This window comes from Erithacus rubecula, assembly GCF_903797595.1.
Source record: "Erithacus rubecula genome assembly, chromosome: 14".
Taxonomy (NCBI): domain Eukaryota; kingdom Metazoa; phylum Chordata; class Aves; order Passeriformes; family Muscicapidae; genus Erithacus; species Erithacus rubecula.
In genome coordinates, this window is record NC_136666.1 from 6,453,932 (window position 1) to 6,469,702 (window position 15,771).

The 15,771-nt window shown below is 41.5% G+C and overlaps 1 long non-coding RNA gene across 1 annotated transcript in view; it reads left to right on the top strand.

Moving 5' to 3' along the window:
• LOC306808032 overlaps positions 1–15,356 on the top strand; it is a 106,082-nt gene extending 90,726 nt beyond the window's left edge. Inside the window, exons 5-6 of the long non-coding RNA XR_013775885.1 lie at positions 13,599–13,707; positions 14,152–15,356. This is a non-coding gene — a long non-coding RNA (uncharacterized lncRNA). The remainder of the gene's footprint in view (positions 1–13,598; positions 13,708–14,151) is intronic.
• Positions 15,357–15,771: the final 415 nt, after the last annotated feature.

Here is a 15,771-nt window from a genome sequence, read left to right on the forward strand (position 1 = left end):
GTTACAGGCATTCTCAATTTTGGAAGCCTTAGCTTTGTGAACAGTTGATGATATCCTGCCTCTTTCTTCATTTCTGTGCCTTTTGGGAGCTCCTCCAAGATTCTTCCTCTTGAGAATCCTGTCCTTCACAGGACTCAGGATCCAGAGGGACAAAGCAGGGTTATTGCTACATAAAAAAAAAAAGAAAAGAAATTGTGTTTCCTAGGAAAGGCAGGTTCCAGCTCAGGTTTCCTCACACCTTGATAATCCTTGTACTAATACAGTTTTCTGCCCCAGGTCCCTCATTCCTGCAGTGTACTCTTCTGTGTGTAGGTAAAAGCAGAGAGAAATGAGCATCCAAGGACTTTGCAACAGCACCTCTTAAATAATAATAATAGTAATGACAGTAATAATAATAATAATATACATTTCGGGAGTGGTTTTCTTGCTTCTTGGGTAAAAGACTTGAGTACCTTCCATGCTTACAGTTAATAATATAGGGATACAAGGAATGAAACTCAAGGCTGAGCACATCAGCATGAAGATTGTGGAATGTAATCCTTGTCCAACTAAAATCTGTGGCTCAACTTCCACTCTCTAGGCACAGTCGATCAACACTCCAGATATCACTGCCCATTCATTTTCATGGATATCGAACTTTTCTTTTTTTTAATTAAAAAGACTGATTTTTTTTTCCTCCTCCTTCCATTTCCAGCTGCTTGAACAGCTATGATGACACCTTACAAAGTTGCCATTACATTAGTGATATTAGTATTAATCACACGTTGCTTGATACTGTAATTGAATAGTTTTTACACAGATGATATTAACTGATAAAATATGGCATCCTCATGAGAAAACATTACCTTGAAATATTAGTGTTATAATATGTTAATTTCTATGGAGGATACGAGTACAGATATATGAGGAGATGTAAATTTCCAGCACTTCTGCTGACAATTTCCATGTCAACATAATTCTTAGGAATTCACACTCACTATTTTGTGATGACTTATATGATGATGTATAACAACTTAAGGGGCTTTAAAATGCAGTATTGTGACTAATGCAGGTTGGTAAATAGCAGGCAGGGCTGTTTCTTCCTCATGATTCTGGGAAGGCTGATGCAAGCCCTTGGCATTGCCAGGAAGTCACCAACCTGAATGTTGAATCCCAGAGAGGGGGCTCAGGTGGCTCTGGGAACTTTGCAGCTGCATTTAGTAGTGAAAGTAAAGGTTTTTATATTAGAAATTATAGATATAGAATTATAATTAAAAAAAAAGAAAGGAGAAAATGGTTGGTGGTTAGTCCATCATACTTGGCAAAGCTGTCAGAAATTGGATTTTGGCTTGAAATCTGGCTGGTAAAACATAGTCCTGTAGTCCAGCTGTAGGCTCCTAATTCTGATCTATCTTATGTTTTTTGTATGCTTACCTCTAAGAAAAGTTGAACCTGACTGTGTGCTTATTAGGATAAACTGAAGTGAGCTGCTCCAGGGCCCTGAACTCCTGGACAGAAAACACAAGGCCCCCAGCACACTGCCTTGTTAGTAACTCTTATTTCTAGGGGATAGTTTACACCAAGACAGCTCCTCTTGCCTTGCTGGCTTCTCATTTAATACCCCTGCTCCCCATGAGTTCCTTGAGAAACAATCTGGAATAAAATGAGACAAGAGCCTAGAGTAGAGAGGGGCACCCCAAAGATGGGAGAGATAACAGCAACAGGGGTTCCTGCATCCATAAAGAGGCAGCTAACCTGGCTGCTTGCTCTCTCTTGGGCTAATCTGAATTAATTGGTGCTATTTGTGCCTTTGATACTCAAATGCAGAGCCTGGGGGTGGGAGTTCTCATGAAACAAGTGGCCACTTGGGAGAGCCGTCCCAGGTCCAATCATGTCATGGGCTCATTTGTCTCCCACAGTAATTCACTACTCACTTCAGTCACTTTAAATGTAAAACAGCTGCTGCTGCTTAGCCCTCTTTTAAGGTACCTAACCAGCAGCTTTAAACCAATCCTGAATGGGTCCCATCCCATAATAGTCTCCCACACAGTGGTCATTTGGAAACAATTAACCCTTGATTCAAGATCCTCTTAAAGAATCCTTTTCCAGGCTCTTCTCTGCTGTGGCCCATTGCATCCTTGCCTTGCCCTTTGCATGGGAACAGCTTTATCCTTTGGGATTGCTGTGGTTTGTGCAGCAATAGCCACCTCTGTGTACCTGCCAGGGGTGCTGTATGGATTTTTGGTCAACCCCATCTGCACTGATGAAAATTGAAGGTATCACATAAGACATACTAGTGCTTTATTAAAAAAAAAAAAAAAAAAAAAAAAAAGGAAAAAATGAGTTTCCTCTCTTTGTTATCTCCTCCCACAGTACCTGGGGGTCTTGTTCACTTCACACGTTTGGCACAGTTGCTGCCCCTCGTTTTGCTCAGTCTCTGGTGATGTGATGAACTGGAGATTAATCTGTTTTAAGGGGAAGCATCTGGCTTTGAGCTAATAAAATATCAATTTGTAACAGGGAGGAAAAGGCTCAACAAGAGGTCTGCATGCTTAGGGCTTTGAGACCCAATTTGATTCGGGAGTTTAATGCCACTTGTGAATTTTAGGCTGTGCTCTGAGCACTTCAAAACCTTTCTCCATGCAGTGGTCTCAACTTTCTCCAGAAGTGCCGTGCTTTCAGACCCGCAGCCTTTGCTGCTGTTGGGGTTTCTCCCAGCCCTGGATCCTGCAGGCTGCCCCCACCTTTCCCTTCTCCTCTGCAGCCAGATGTGGCGGCCCCTCGCTGCGATGTCAGACTGGCAACACCCTTGATCCAGGCAGACAGACACTCAATAGCCAACTTCTGGAGCGGCTCCCCCCGCCCTGGCCGGCTCTGACACAAACCAGCTGAAGACATTGCAATGCCAGAAAGTGTTACAGCTGGGCTGCCTGACAGATTGGCAGCACACAGGCTGATTTGGGGACTGTATTTGGGGGCCCAGGCAGTACTCACTGTCCAGGCACCGAGCCACTAATCACAGTTTACATTAGGCAATCAGATACTTTTCAACTACTGAATGATCTGCTCTTTCCCCCACTTTTTTCACCTTACAGGACCCTGTGTGTATATACAGTACCTCTGTGCTCCACATCTGCATCATGTTTTGAGCTGTATCTAATGCACAGCTACCAGCCTCAGCCCAAATCACTGCTGCTCTCCTTCCTCCTCCACTCCCCCAGCCTGACTTTTGCCTGTCTCTGTGCTGAATCACTTGATTAATTTAACCTGGGGGTTACTTAGTTATGGAAAAATCCTACAAGACTTCATACAAAGAGAAAGGCTTCATGTCATTCTATAGGATTCTGCCAGCATATAGAGTCCTACGAGTGGCTTTAGATACAGCTCCAAAGATCAGATCTTCCCTGAAAACAATAGATTTTAGAGTCATTTTTCTGGCACGCTGCTGGCTTAATCACTTTTATGTTAGAAGTGTTTCATTAGGAATGAATCTCTGTCAGCCCCATGTGCCAGCTACGATCCCTGCCTTGGCCCAGCCACGATGCTGGAGATATATGTTCCTGCAAGATAAGTGTGCCATGGCTGGATGTCTAATGAATATGGCCTCATTTACAATAAGAAGGACTTAGACCTGGCTACGACCCAGAGGTTCTATTCCAAAGAAATGCTGACATTTCGGAAAACCTGGGTCCCTGTCAGAATGAATAGCTGAAATTTTTATCTTTTCCAAGCCAAAAAAAAAAAAAAAAAAAAGGTGCTCTGAAAAATGTGCACGGTATTAAAACATTAAAAACCAGTTAGATGCCAATTTAATGAAAATATGTAAACACAGGACATGAAAATTCATATTTTAATATAAACATTCAAGAGAAATTTACAGAAATGTTTTGATGTTGCTGAAATGAGATATCATAACAACTTCTCACCAAGTTTTTTTTTGCCACAGCTGATCTATTCCTATGGAAATGTTTTGATTTGGATGAAACTGTATAGTTCCCACTGATAATTATTTTGTAAAAAGGAAGAAAACAAATTGCATCATGTGAGAGAGCCCCAGACTCTTCCTGCTGAAGAGGGATTTATCACCAATATCTAAATAAGCTCCCAACCCTCTCAAGTTTGCTTGTGGAGAGTCAGCTCTTGGGGTTCAAGAAAAGCAAGGAGGTGCTTTAATGGTTTAACAAATGCTAAACTGTGCTTTGTTGGGTTAATATTGCTCTCTTCACTCTTCCTTCACAGACATTGCAAGCAATCTTTTCCAATTATGGCTCAATTTCCCTATGTAAGAGGTGCAAACGCTGCTGCTTACCTTTCTGAAGATCTCTTACACAAAGCACCGGTAAGCACCAATTAACCTTATTGCCCAATTCCTGTGTGTAAACACACTGCTGATGTGAAGCTGGCACCCACCTTGTAGTGCAGGTGCATAAAAGTGAAAGAACAGGGTTTATTTTGGGCCCTGATTGTAGTTTTATAGTTCCAGAGTAGAGCTGAAGACTGTTTATTTCCATCCCTGGTGAATTTGGAATGCGACAATGGGCAAACATCCCTGATGACAAACTGGGAGGGGAAAAGGCCGTGGGTGAGGTAAACACAGTGTTTAACTGGGGAGGCACTGTGTGCAAGCACACACACTTAGAGTCTGAACTAGAGCAGAGTGGACCTGAGAGATGTTATTACGCATTCAGGCAACTTCCATGTGCCACTAATAAAATTAAGTGTTGGAACATAAATGTTTTAATTTTAGTGCGAATGCTCCAAGCAATACCCCCCTCCTGCACCCTTTTTCCCACCCCCAGCCTAGACTAATCCATTTAGAGACAAATTTACATTTTATTTCTCCAAACCCTATTAGCATTAATATAAAGGTCAGCACTGAAAAGGCAGCTTCAGAAGCTAATGTGCCAGTGTGCTGTGCTCTGTGACCAGATGAGGGCACGTGGGTCTCTCACCCACTGAGTCTGACAAGAATTTGTAATTTAAGAGGGTGGTGCTCCTCTCCCAGCATCCCCACAGCTCATGGAGATGATCAGGTCACCCTCTGCTAACCAAATGGGACTGCTTTTCCTGATATCAGAAGGGGCAAAGGGGAAGAAATCACTCTGTGAAAAGCCTTCCATGCCATGGGAAACGCCATATATTACATGTATTGACAATATTTAAGGCTTTTGGGGAAAACAACATTAATTTTGGAAAAAGATTCATCTTTGACAGCGACATGCTTTAGGTGTCCCTTATTGGGGATTTTATTAAGGGGTTATGTGGGGTACAAACAGAGTAGTGCTGGTTGGGATATTTGACCTCTCAGCCCATCTTTGCTTCTGAAGGAGTCCAAAATATCCATCAGGAGTATCCCTGCAGCTGAGTGGTGAGAGAAGCAGAGCCTTGAAGAGAAAATTATTCTGGCTTCAGAAATGCAAAATATCTGTACAAGAACTCTATGAGCTTGGTGTGGTTTGAGATTTGGTTCCAAGTGAGAACCCCGCCCTGGGAAAAAGCTGAATAACCCAGACTAATCCCATTGAATGTACTGGGCCTTCTTCTGTGTATAAAGTTACTTATGTGCTAATTTTTCAGAGGACCCGAGCCAAGGATATTGACCACGCATGCTGGACACCTAATTGACTCATGGCTTTGTGTCTAAATCATGTGAATTTCATCTCAAGTTTCAAACAGATGTTTGGTCTGAAATCCTGAGACTTAAACAGGAATGAAGTCAGCTTCATGTTCTGGATCAAGATCCTGTGAAATTCCTATTTTTGTATAATCACAAAGCAGATGCCAAGGTAAAACCAAGTGGTCCAAATTACCGTCATTCCTCCAGGCAAACTACATCATCCATTACATTTGTTTTTTCCCCCCTTACACTTGTGGGGTCTTCTTCCTCCTACTGCTACTACTATTACTACTAATCCTACATTAAAAGCTAAATATTTCTTTTAAAAAACCCCTAAAAATAATAAATCTCAAACCCCAAATAAGCTCTCAAGCCACTCTAGGCCAAGCTAATTCAAGGATAAACTGATAGAGCAGGTGGAGATGCCAAATGTCATTAAGTTTGCCAGAGCCCAGTGCTGAGGAACACAAAGGTGAGAAGTATATTCCACAACAAATGACCCCTGACCGGGAGCTCCCTGCTACCAGTCCCCCTGCTTTTAAATTAAACCAGTAAGCCTACTTGAGTGTCTAGCTTGTTTCATTTGATTCCACTCCAGGGGAAATGCAGCCTCTCAATTAAAGCTTTTAGAGTTTCACATGTGAAACCAAGGCATGGAGACTCCTGGAGCTCATGTGGAGGACTGAGGCAAGAGATTTTGAGTTCAATTTCTGCCCCTGCTACAAGGAATAGTCATATTGTTTCACCTCATGCCTCAGTTTTCTTTTCTTATAAGTGTGCACGCCCAAAAGGCACTTTAAAAAAATCCAGGTGGAAAAATGTGTAGCATGTCTTTTGCTTGTGCATTCTGATAGTGTTTCAGCATCTTCTTGAATTCTCAGGGTTGTATTAGTGATGTTCATTTAACTCACTTTTTAAACAAAAAGCCATAAATAAAGAATCAATAGAAAAGCCCAGATGTTTCTCCATAGGTGAGGGCTACAGGAATGCCATTGTTTTCATACCATCACACAGGCAGACATTTGGAAGATTAGGGGCTGCTGGATGCACCACTGGGGATCAGCACAAAGTTATTTGCAGTTGTTTCTGTAATCTTGTTGCTCAGGGAGAAAATTCACAGTATGCCTTGCTGCCTGCCCAGCTCCCAGCCATGCACCCTGGCACCCTGCTGGGGGGTGCTAATGCCCTGTGCCATGCTAGAAGACATGTAAATTAATTAAGTGACTAAACACTTGCTCTGTGTTTGTTTCCTTCCTGTTATGGTTTGGATTTTTTAATATCTTTTAAAAATAATTTTAATCTATTCGCAACTTTTTTGATTGGGCCACAAATAATTTTTGTGGATAGCAAATATAAAGCTGGGCATTTGTGGTCTCAATTTACATGAGTTGAGATGGAAAGATAAAATAGAGATTAGGGTCTCTAATTTATACATTCATATTAATTAACACAAAGATCCTGTTTTCAGGGGACAGAAGTGAACCCTTAGTAGCGTGCATTTAATCCCATAGTCTCCAGGAAGGAATGGTCCTGACCTTCCTTATCTAACTTCCAGGGTCAGGTGTATGATTTCTTCTCATTTTTGGTGGAGAAAAAAAAAAGGGACAGTACAACTTTCATGTTTAGCCTGGTTTCCTACAGGAGTGACTTTTACCTGATCTCTCATTGGCTACATGGCTGGATGGGCATTTCTGATTTTCTGCCTGCACATTCTTGGTAATTCTGAATCTGTCAGGAAATTTCAGACAGGTTTAAAAGAGAAAACTTTTTAAATCCTTAAAATTTGACAAAAACAGAGATGTGAGGCTCTGATAATGCACCCTTTGAGGGAACGACCCCAACTTGTGATCAGAACTGACCTACCAGAGATTCACATCAGAGAACCACTGCAATGCTCTGCTCACAGGCAAAGCTTCAGCTGGTGTTTCCAGCTTCTTGGATGCCTCCAAGGAGAGCCTTCCATGCCACAGGAAACCAAGTGTTTCTACTTCTGTTAGCTACTGGCCTATTTGTTGCTTAGATTAAGAGTTTCACTGAGCAAGAAAAAACGGAGGAAGCTGATTCCAACTAAAAAGTTGAACAGCAGAACACAGGAAAAGAACTACATGGGCTTCAGTGGTTGCTGATTCACTTTGCTATTTAGAACTCAATCATATCCCCCAATACATCATCATGTAGTGAAGGTTGGAGGATTTTACTACTTTTTAAGCCTTGTGTTTTAAATCTTTGCTGATGTTCCTGTCATAGCTGAAAGAGAAGTTTGTATTACTGATGGATAAATCTCCTAAAAGATCAGGTAGAATTTCTTAGTTTGATTAGGGAGATAGGACTTCCAGTGCAGTGCCAACACAATTGGAACTTCCTCAATTTTTAAAATGTTTAGAATTTTGGATGGCAAATTCAAGAAATCGGGATTTGCCTTGGAGATACCATTTAGTTGTTTTCCTTTTGGCAAGCCGTGGGAAACTACTTATCTTATAGATGTTTTTGTTTCTTTGTTTTTTCTAAAGTTAATTGAGCCCAAGCCCCCAGTAGTGAGGTACCTGACTGTTGGTTTTATGGACCACATCTGCTCAGTATGGGCAGAGCCTTCCAATCCTCTAGGCCTGCTCAGCTGTACAGAAGTCAACAGAGCCACAATAAACGTGGAAACTCTGCTGTGAATGTTTCCCCTAACTCCCACTACAGCTCTCAAAGTCTGGCCCAGCTTTACTGAGTGCAAAACTAGGAATGAGCACTTTTTTAGGCACTGGTTTATTAGCTGGCTGTTAAAAACCTGGTTGGGAATTTGGACAGAGGAATCTGGGGGTTCTTAGAGTGAGAATGTTCAGAGGTGTCCTGAGGATTTCTTTTGACAGAGGTTTGAATTGCTCTTCAGTATAATTGAAACACCTAGAAATGACTTTACATGTAATTTAGATCAGATGGGGAGGGTGCAAGGAGTAGCCCTCAGCAGTTCCAGACAAGGTGATTTTTGATTAAGTAAACCCAAACATGTATCCATTACATTCATAGTGACCTACACTTAGCAAACACATGGGTCCCCACAATGACATATGAACAGGGATAATGTGGCACTGGAGAAATAAAGAAAACCAGACACCCTGCAGTGAGGAAGACATCAAATTATAACTCTTTAAAGAAATGTCTCACTTCCTATTTGCTAAATCACTCATTTTGTAAATGTCTTTGCTGTTGGTGCTACCACATTTAATAATACCAATAGTCTTATTCTCTAGTGTTCCCCAATTGACTGGTTGAAGATGCCAGGTAGGAGAAAAAGGGGGTGGGATGTAGACTGAGGGGGCTGGGAGGAGGAAACTGTACTTGATCCTTATGGAAGTCAGTTAAAATTAATTGGAAAAAGCTTTTAAAGACCTAAGATGAAGACCAAATGTATCTCAGACCTGCGGCCTCATCCCCGACACTGAATGCGAAGGTCATTGCAAAGCTGTAGATTTATGCGGAAGGCTTGGGTGATGGAAAATGAGACAAAAGCATTTGGATTTTATTATTCCATTTACTCTGACCCTGGGCCATAAAGGGTTTGGAGAGCCTGTTTTATGTATTCAGCTGGTTGCCACACTGACAAGCATTTGGAGCCACTTAAATAAACCACCCCAACCCACAGCTGCAACAACACCATATCAAATACAGGTTAGAGTTGAAATGTAGAGCCAGCAGCACAGCGTCTCCAGCAGGTGCATGTGGAGTGTTTTTTAACCCCCTTGGTTTTGGAATAGTTGCCTTATTTATCTATCAGCTTTGATTTAAGGACCATTTAATCACCAGTATAACGCCAGGTTAGAGTGTGAACACACACACAGACACTGACACTTGCAAGATGCTTTCTGCTGATCCTCCTAATTCCTGGTTTTTCATGGGACTAACACAGAGTTTGAAAGCCTCGTGTTTTTGGCCCAAAGCAGGCAATTCTGTCCTAAGTGCCCCTTTCCCAGGTTGTTCTATACACACACTGAATCTCTCTGATTCCTGGCAGGCACCAACGCTTTGGAGAAACAAGAGACAGGAAAGAGTAATGTATGGAGAGGGGGAGAGGATTTTGCTTAGAAAGAGGGGAAAATAGAGCATGTGTTTGGATTGATGACAGCAAAACTAGGTATCCAGGCGTGCTGGGAAAAGGGAAAAAGGCAGACAGTCAACTGCACATCCAGTCACTCAGAAATCAGTGGGAAACCTAATATCGAGTTTCTTAATGTGTCTTGCATGCTGAATGTGTAACGTGTTGAAACTCTCCTGTGAGCTACAGGATGTCTTGTGCCTATGTGAAGGTGTAGAGTTAAGCTTAAGTAATCCACAGACATTCAGATTTTCTAAAGAATTCGTTTTCACCCTGCCTGCTCCTCTTTTGTTCCAATTTTCCATTAATTTTGTGTGATTGCTCATGCTCTGGCTCTCAAATGGCAATATTACCAGTGTGGATGCAAGTTCTTCTGAAAACTGCTACATTTGCTCACACAAGCCAAGTTGCTCATTTATTAGATTTAAGGAAAGCAATTCACCTTTAAATAGGGATCACAACTACTCAGGGCAAAACATTGAGTAGCCAAGAGAGTTTAAAAAAATGGCAAAGGAGTATGTCAAATACATTTGAGTAACAAAGCAATTCCAATCTCCTCTCAATAACCCACTAGCTGGAGAAAGAGGCTAATTTATGTGCTGTGAATTTTGCACTCAGCCTCTTCCTAGAGGCTATTCTTTCAGGAGAGAGTTGAAACACATGATGGCTGAGATGAAATGTTGGAAAAGACTGCACTGCTGTAGTGGGTGTTTTGTAATCTTGGCTAGATGAGCACAGGACAATGGTTTGTAGGACTTTTAATTCCTAAATTCACATTTTCTATAGTTTATTTTCCTCTGCAGCATGTTTCCATAGGGATCAAACTGAATTCTCCTAACCAACACCTCTAGCCATTTGTTACTAGGAATATTATGACAAAAGCTAGTGTAGCCAGGACACTCTTGCAGTCTTTTAATTTGTTCTTATTTTGTGTTATTCATATTTAATTTTGAGTCTCAGGCATTGCCTAATCTACATATCAATCTAGAATAAAATAGGAACTGATAATGTTTAACAAAATTCAAGGCCTCTTTTCAAATTAAGTGTCTCTCATGAGAGTGAAAGGACAATAATACCAATTCTCACTTCCATAAAGCAAGAGAATGCAGTCAGCCCCATCTTAACCTTGAAGATAATGTTGCACGACAGACAGCTCTCTTTTGTAGTAGCTGCAAACCCAAACTAGAAATCCCAACCTTTATTGCTCTCCTGCATCTGGAGGGAATGATAATTTGAAACTTGGCTTGGTTAAACCAACAGATCTTTAGTGGCCTGAGAGCTGCTCTGTTTTGCAGGGCTTGTGGTGTGACCAGGAAAGCTGAGGGTGTCCTTGCATGGCTCTGAGACACCTGGACACAACTGTCCCACCTGTGGGGTCACCCTTCAGTGGAAAGGAGCTCTGAGTGTCACCCTGACACAGGCAGAGCAGATGAGCTGAGCTCCAGAAATGCTCTTTTCTCTGGCTGCAGTGGGGTGTGAGCAATATGAGATCAGATGTAGGCATCTACCTTATAGACATGTAAAGCTCCAGGAGACAAATCCCAGGCGTGCTCACCTTTATCAGCTCTTTGCCACAGCAAGGGCTGGGCTGGCCTCTCCCTCCTGCTCTCTGCCTAGAGCAGGCAACAGTTCTGTCTCTTGATTTCTGAAATGTTCCCATTTAATTAATGTCACCGGGCTCAGTGCAGAAATATGTGAGTGAAATATAATTGTGTGGGCTAGAAAGAGAGTCGAAGGAGATGAACTGAAGGTCTGTCCTGGCCTTAGACTCAGAGCAATTGAACCTGAGCCAAACGTTGTGCAGAGCTGTTATCTGTAACATAATGTGAGTGAACTCCTGATCCAAACTGTTCAGGGGAGCCCAAACCCCAGGGCTCCACTTTTTATTCAGTAATTATTGATGCAGTCTCAATATCCAGTATTGGAGCAAACTAATTTGCAGGCCTAATCATCCTACGTCTGGAAATGGGAAATGAATTAAAAACAATTCCTATTTACTTATACATGATAGTTAATCTTACTGGATTAAGAAGCACTGATACTTTAAGTGCTTCAGTGAGGAGATTCCTCTGTGGTTTATGGACATTTAATGTCAGAACTGAATGGAATCTAGAGGTTTTCTCCATGTTAAAATTTTCCAAGTGTAAGTTGCAAAATGATCTGACAAACAAAAATTTGTAATCTTGAGCAAAAACCACTCCAAACGAAATCATTGTTGGATCTGAGGCTTTCTCACTGAAATATTGAAAACTTTCTATTTAAAGCTAATAGCTGCAGCATAAAAAAATGTGCAAATCCAGTCTTCAATCAGATGTCTATGTTTCCATGATGCTAGAAAGAGTTAGGACAAGTTGCCAAGGCTGATAACCTACAGTCAGACCTGTGATACTAGAGAAAGAGAGCTGGAAATGTTTCCCTTTTTCTTTGGTTACTAAAACTTGAAATCTTCCATAAGACACTTACATGCACCAAAGTAAAGAATGAAATGATAACCAAATCTGGATGGTTTCCAGCATCTAGAATTGGTTCCTTTCTGTCTAGCCTAATCCCATTTAGACTACACTGATAGGGAAAGTGCTGGTATATAACAAAGCTGGCAGCCCCAGCCATGTCCCTTCAGCCAAATATTGCACAGTTTCACTGTGGTATCTCTAATGGTCACAGAAGCAGGTGAGAAAGATGGAAGGAATGAGCTGAGTCCAGCAATTTCCATATTATTGTGTGGAAAACTGGGGTCATTTGGCTCACAGTCACTGCTGCTTGTCCAGGGTTACATGAGTCAGAAAGAACATAATATCAAACAATATATTGGCCTGCTTAATTCAAAAGAAAAAAAAAAATAATAGCCACATGTATAGAGATTCCTGCTGATCAGTAACTTTCACTGAAATTGGGACAGTTGCATTTTAATTGACTTTTTCCCTTACAGCATTGCATTGGGAAATCAGCTCTGATATACTCGTAGCAAGGTGGAAAACAGTTGAACTCTTGTCAGATTTCTGTAGAGATCAGATGGTATTTATTTGCTGTGGTGCTCTCTTGGGCTAGATTCAAACTCAGGTTCTGCAGATTACAAGGAAAATCTTTGGAGCCTCAGATGGATTTTATGCTGACTAAATTTAGAAATATTAGCAATTAAACCTGAAGCTGGGTTCCTTTTTCTTGGCATTCCTATGAAATGTTGCATTAAGGAGAGAACAGGGTGAAAATAAGAGCTGGTAGACTAAGGAGGAGGATAAAAGATTCATGAATATTTCTGCTAATAAAAAGTGCTGAGCTTGGCCTATTTGATTCATGGGGTCACATTATGCATTATTTTTGAGTATTCAGATGACCTCCAGGAATTTGTAAAGCTTTCATAAAAGTAGAGAATTTCTTGATATTTTAGCCTCAAGTATGCTTTTAAAGAGCACCAATCTCATACAGACACAACTTAATTCCAATTCTAGAGAAAATATTGCTGCTTCCAGTGTTAAAATCATAGGCTATATTAACAGAGCAGATAAATATTTTTTTTTACTCCCTTCCAGGAGAAAGCACAAACACTTAATTTTTTGGAGGATGTTTACTGTTTATTATCACAATTAATTAAAAAATTGGTTGTAGGCATTTAAGGAGAGGCAGAAGTGATCCATAGGAACTGGATCAGCAGTCACATTACTGACTTGATCAATAGCCACAGCCAAAATGATTTGGAACACCCCATCACCTGCATATCATTTCTGCTGAGTTTCCACGAATCTTTCAGAAAAACAAAAACATTTGTAGAAAATCAGAAGCTGTTTTGAACCTGATTTTCAGTGAAAATGAGCAAGGAAAAAATAGTCACGAATATTACTGTGTAAAAGGAAGGCAAGGAGGAGGAAATCCCAGTCTAGTTGCCTGTTATATAACTTTGTGAAGTACTTTTGCTGTTTTTAGGTCCCTCAGCCAAATGCAGACCCTGAACAAAACCCAGCCCTGTTGAGCAAACTGCTTCCTAGCTGCAAGCATGGTGACCATTCCTGCAAACAAAGAGAGAGGAAAATATGTAAATTTAAACAAATTCACAATTCTTTTTCCTCAAAAAAAAGAAAGCTTTCATGTTATTTGAAATAGCCAGACTGCTAGAGTAATGTTCTTACATATAAATGGAAATCCTTTTTGATATTTACACTACTGATTTCTGCACTTTCTTTAATCTCTGCTTTCAAATTAATAGACAATAACATCAGATTCCTTCCTTGGCTCACTCAGCACTTGTGCATATTTACCCAAGTGTCTAGAGTGGAGATTGTACACATATCTCTAATCCACCTGCCTATGTTAGTTAAAAGCCCAGATAAAATCAGCAGCACTTAAATCTTAACCTTTTAAGTCTGAAATGTTTTTAAAGTCTGGGCTCATGGCAACTCCACTGAAGGCGGGGTGGTGGGGGGAGAGGTGGAAGTTGAATGTAAAACATTTCACAGCTAAAACTATTGTTTCTTTGCAGTGAAAACGAAGCTCAGGAGTCCCACAAGAGTGTTACTCTGAGAACATTAGTAATGCTGACCAGCTCATAAAGTTTGCAGCAGTGTTGAGTGCTCCAAGCCTCCTACAGTCAACTTCATTTTCTGTCTCGTCAATGCACAGCTCCCGAAAACCTCAGCAAGCAAGAGAGAAACTCAAGGAGTGTGAGCTGTGATATCTGGCATTCTCCTTCCCCATCTTTGCCTTTTGTTTCAGTGTTTGGCTCCGGACCCTTCAGAGGCCACTGAGTGATTTAACACCTGGATGGCCCCGGGACAGCAGAGATACTCTAACAGCGTGTTGTGCTCCCTTCTTCCTTAAATAGTTTCAAGTCTCTTGTTGGCTTCCCTCAGGAGCTGGGCCTGAGCGAACAGATGCACCTATTCCTTAGGGAATGAATAGTTTGTTTATGTAGAAGAGATGAATGGGGCAGTAAGGGCGTCTAGGTCAGTTATTTAGCATGAAAAAAGCCATCAGGATCACCCTGCGGTATTGCCCTAGGAAGTTTGGAGCAGCTGAGTACAAAGGTGTACACACATCCTCCTCCAGCGCCCCTCGGGGAGCACTTTAATTAGGAAGGAGGGCAAATTACTTGGGATGCTGTGTGTGGAGGTATGGAGACAGGCTGTCCCAGCCCTGATCCCGGGGGGACAGAGCAGGGATGGCCCTGTGAGCTGTGGGTGTTCGCCAGGCATCCCTTCAATCCGTTCCACTTCTCCCCGTGTCACACATCTCTTACATCTGGGCCCAAGCATTAAGGACTTTTTTTTTTGTTTACCCCCAAGCTAACACTGGGGGAAAAGGCTAGCTGGGAACATGGATGGGGAAAGTATGTGTGCATCTTTCTTTTTGCCCATCTCTTTTTCTCTCAATCTACCCTCAACAAGGGTGCCTATAGAATATAGCATAATGCTGCATTGTTGGGTTAGGGATTTAATTTCACTCCATCACAAGCTACCATCGGAGCCCCTGTCATTGCAATTTGTCACACTTTTTTGTGTGCTATATCTCACTGAAGTCACATCTCCTCCTCAGCCCGTTGCATAATCTCCTAGTCTGGAACAAAGCTCTCCAACATAATGAAAGAGGTGAAATCAGGGAAGGGAAAGTCAATGGTTACTGTTATCACTATAGAACTCGCTCCCACTGGCTCTGCAGGTTCAGTCACACCATGCAAAACAGAGTAAGAAGGACATGCTGTGTGTGTATGTGTCTTTTTTTTTTTTTTTTTTTTTTTTTTTTTTTTTTTTTTTTTTTTTTTTTTTAAGCCTGTTTATTGAACCTACAGGCAGCTCCATTGGCTGCTGAGAGATGTAATCCCATTCCCTCCTGCAGACCACCAGCCATAAAGAGGCTGCAGGATGTCCCACTGGCCCACCAGGGAGCTGAAAGCCTCCAAAATAGATATCACAGGGAAAGAAGTGAAGAAATCAGTTTGCTTTAAAGGAGGGGATTGACTCACGTCTCAGGCTAAACCCACAATAACGTTGTACTTCAGGAAAAGACCCTAAAAAGCCAGAAAGAAGAGAGAATGGAGTGCTTGAAAGGGAAAAATGAACATCTGCCAAAATAAGCAGGATTTTGTTTTCCGTAGGAGGGTGGT